The 4,281-nt window shown below is 43.6% G+C and overlaps 1 long non-coding RNA gene across 1 annotated transcript in view; it reads right to left on the bottom strand.

The window, feature by feature from the left end:
* Positions 1-366: 366 nt before the first annotated feature.
* LOC108537697 (uncharacterized) overlaps positions 367-4,281 on the bottom strand; it is a 21,942-nt gene continuing 18,027 nt past the window's right edge. Inside the window, exons 2-3 of the long non-coding RNA XR_001887905.1 lie at positions 666-757; positions 367-502 (exon numbers count right to left, since the gene is read on the bottom strand). This is a non-coding gene — a long non-coding RNA (uncharacterized LOC108537697). The remainder of the gene's footprint in view (positions 503-665; positions 758-4,281) is intronic.

Genomic DNA, 4,281 nt, shown 5'->3' with positions numbered 1-4,281 from the left:
AATTTTCATGATAGAGATCCCAAGAGAGAAAGTGGAGGTGATTACTGTGATTTCAGTTCAATTAGAAACACATCCTGAATGTTAGACAAAACCAAAATTGTTGGTTTCATTTGAACTTGAGAAGAATCAGAGACTATAGACTTAATTATGTTTTGCATTATACTTTAAACAATAAACACCTATTATGTTCTTCCAGAGTTAACTGAGTCTACAACACAATGTAATCCAGTCCAATGAATGTGTTAGAATGGACACTACACATTTTGTAGGTGCTACTGCAGCTTGTATGTATTGGCAACAGTTCTGCTTTATTTCCTGCTGATTTTTTTTTTTTTTTTTTGTACCTTCACTGCCGTATAATGATTTAGGACTTTTGCTTCCTGAGGTCAGTGAGAACATTCATATCTGATACTGAACTCCAGAAGAAGATTCTTGTTTAGTTATAAGAAAGTGAATGGCTTTAGTGATGATTCACAGAAATCTCCCAAGTGATGATGGAATTCTGAAAGGAAGTATAACGTATTCTTACTAAAAGAAAAAAAAAAAAACAAAACCACACACACAAAAAAACCCCACAAAAACTACCCAGGACAAAAAAAAAAACAGACCTCATATTTTCCCCCCAGAGTCCTTAAATTATTTTCTAAAACACTGTGTCAACTTACCTTCAAATAATTTAAAACACATCAGTTGTAGCTGTTTGGAGTTCTTGTACTTCAGAAAGGACAGTGGGAAGTGGCAGATAATCATATGATCTCTATTTTACCATAAACCAGAAATTCTGTGTTAGCAGTGAAATAATGCCATATTAAAGATTTGTGCTGTATTATATTAAATTAAATATTCTCTGGTCACAAGGGACTAAAAACTAAAACAGCTTTAAGCAAAAAACAAAAAACCAAGGGGTGGAGGCACTACTAGAATACCAGGGCAACCCTGAATCCAGGGAAGAGTGGGAGACCGTGGCTCAAGGGGACAGAAGCCAGGGCACATCTGGAGAACTCTGTGAGCATGCACACGTGCAGAGACCTTCTCCTTAGAGTGCTGCCTCAAGCGCTTCTTCTTCAAAATGTCTACTTCCTGGAAAAGAGAAGCTAATTGTTCCTTCTTTACTCAGGGATTACCTCTGGACTGGTGAGCCATGACAATGTGATAGGATAGAACCACACAGCAGAAACAAGGCTGAGAAGCATCCATTCCTGAGGACACATCAGGAAATTCTCAGAGAGAACTGGGGCAGTCCATTGCCAACCACACATAGACTTTAATGTTATAATCACGTATTACAGCTAAAGGCAGTTTTGCTTATTTTCTATGCTACAGTGATCATCACATTAAATGACATGCTCTTTCCTAACATTCTATTATCCAGCCTTAAAAAAAAAAAAAATTAATTAAGGCCAGGAGCGGTGGCTCATACCTCTAATCCCAGCACTTTGGGAGGCTGAGGTTGGGAGTTGGAGACCAGCCTGACTTACATGGAGAAACCCCATCTCTGCTAAAAATACAAAATTAGCCATGCACGGTGGCTTATGCCTGTAATCCCAGCCACTCAGAAGCCTGAGGCAGGAGAATCTCTTGAACCCGGGAGGCGGAAGTTAAGGTGAGCAGAGATGGCGCCATTGCACTCCAGCCAGAGCAACAAGAGCGAAACTCCGTCTCAGAAACAACAACAACAACAACAATAATAATAATAATACAAAAATTAGCCAGGCATTGTGGTGCACGCCTGCTATAGTAGCCACTTGGGAGGCTGAGGCAGGAGAATCTCTTGAACCTGTAGGGCATAGGTTGCAGTGAGCCAAGATGGCTCCACTGCACTCCAGCCTGGGTAACAGAGCCAGACTCCATCTCTAAAAAAGAAAAGCAAAAACAGCTTTGTTGAGACATAACTCACATAGTGTACAGTTCAATGGGTTTTGGTATATAAAATTATTAATTTGTAAAATTGTGAAAATAAAATTATGGTAAAACATATGCAACAAAACTTGCCATCTTCACTTTTAAGGGTACAGTTCAGTGCCACTACTTACATTTATGATGTTGTGCAACCATTAGCACTATTTCCAAACTTTTTCATCACCCCAAACGAAACACTTAGAACTCTATTATAACTAGGCCTTTTTTTTTTTTTTTTTTTGAGATAGGATCTCGCTGTGTCACTCAGGCTGGAGTGCAATGGTGCAATCATGGCTTCAAGGCTCGCTGCAGCCTCGACTTCCCAGGGTCAAGCAATCCTCCAACCTACCTCAGCCTCAGCTGGAACTACAGGTGAAAGTCAATAGGCCTGGCTGATTTTATTTTATTTTATTTTCTAGAGAGAAGGCCTTGATATATGTCCAGGCTGTATTTTCTTTCCTTTCTTTTTTTTTTTTTTGAGACAGAGTCTCGCTCTGTCACCAGGTTGGAATGCAATGGCTGTGATCTCAGCTCACTGCAATCTCCGCCTCCCGGGTTCGAGCGATAATCCATTATCCTGCGTTGGGTTCCTGAGTAGCTGGGACTACAGGTGTGCGCCACCACGCCCAGCTAATTTTTGTATTTTTAGTAGAGATGGGGCTTCACCATGTTGGCCAGGATGGTCTTGATCTCTTGACTTCATGATCCCCCCACTTCAGCCTCTCAAAGTGCTGGGATTACAAACATGAGCCACTGTGCTGGCCTCCAGTTTTTTATTTTTTAAATTTTTTTTAATGGAGGCTTCACAAATTTGCATTATACTTGCACAGGGACCATGCTAATCTTCTCTGTATCATTCCAATTTTAGTATATGTACAGCCAAAGGGAGCACTATAATCAGGCTTAGACTAAAAGAGTTTTGTTTGTAAAAGAGGTAGTCTCATATCCTCATCCTCTGCACATGGCTTTCCATCCCAGGTGTTCTTACAATCCCGCTGCCTGAGCTTGGTACCTGACAGCCACAGCCTTGTGACTCCTGGCATGACCTGCAGGCTCCATCCTGCTCTGCTCCTCTCCATGTCCAAAGAACGGGCGGCTGGAGCTCCTTTCTCTTCTGGAGATCTCAGGGATAGAGGAAATGGCAGCAGGCACATGGGCCAGAGGCCTTCAGAGACAAACCCTGCATTTTGCAAAAGAGTTTTGGGGCCTAGACCTCGATAAAGGGATGAGGTTTCCCTTTACTATTTCCCAACTGTCAGTGAAACCTGCCTCCCCCAGCCCGGAGCTCCCTTCTCCCGCCGCCCCTCTCACCTGTCCTCCGTAGCCTCCCTGCTCCCCCATGTGTCCTCCTGGAAACACCTCCCTGGCTTACATTAAGGAAAAATACACACGTAAATTAATGATCTTATCTTCAATTAGATGTCTCTTGTGAGTACTACACAGCTTATAAGAAACTGTACTTCATGTCCTGGTTCCTCTCTCTTTTTAATTATAAGTCACTATTCCAGAGGCTCTGTGTCCCTTAGGGTTCTTTAGAATCAGTAACAGAAACTGATTCTGGCATAAGCAGAAAAGGACAGCACTGAAAACATTTTGGGTAGCTCGCAGAATCATGGGAGGGCAAGAAGTCCAAGGTCAAAGGAGGCTACATACTGGGGTCCCAGATTGTGTCTGCGCAGGTCATTGCTGCTGCCAAGGAGGAGGCGACTCTACAGCTGCCACACTCACCAACATGTAGGATGGTGCTGTCATCCCCACTGCCTTTTTTTTCCAGAGATGGAGTCTTGCTCTGTCGCCCAGGCTGGAGTGCAGTGGTGTGATCTCCACTCATTGCAACTTGTGCCTCACAGGTTCAAGCAATTCTCGTGATTTAGCCTCCTGACTAGCTGGGATTACAGGCGTGCACCACCACGCCTAGCTAATTTTTGTATTTTTAGTGGAGACATGGTTTCACCCTATTGGCTGGGCTGGTCTCGAACTCCTGACCTCAAGTGACCCGCCCACCTTGGCCTCCAAAGTGTTGGGATTACAGGCGTAAGCCACAGCGTCCGGCCCTGACTGAATTTTGAAACTGGGTGTGGCTACCGGAATGGACGTGCCTTTCTTCCATTGCTTTTAATGACTTGACTCCAGAGTCAAAATTCTGGAGCTAGGGGTGGTGGCTCACACCTGTAATCCCAGTAATCTGGGAGGCCGAGGCAGCTGGATTGCTTGAACTCAGGAGTTTGAGGCCAGCCTGGGCAACATTTTTTGTCTCTGTAAAAAATACGAAAAAATAGCTGGATGTGGTGATGCGGAGGTTGCAGTGAGCCGAGATCGTGCCACTGCACTTTCCTGCCTGGGTGACAGAGCGAGATCCTGTATTGAAAAAAAAAAAAAAAA

Source organism: Rhinopithecus bieti, unplaced genomic scaffold, assembly GCF_001698545.2.
Source record: "Rhinopithecus bieti isolate Rb0 unplaced genomic scaffold, ASM169854v2 scaffold_14215, whole genome shotgun sequence".
NCBI lineage: Eukaryota > Metazoa > Chordata > Mammalia > Primates > Cercopithecidae > Rhinopithecus > Rhinopithecus bieti.
This window is presented reverse-complemented; position numbering and strand designations above follow the sequence as displayed.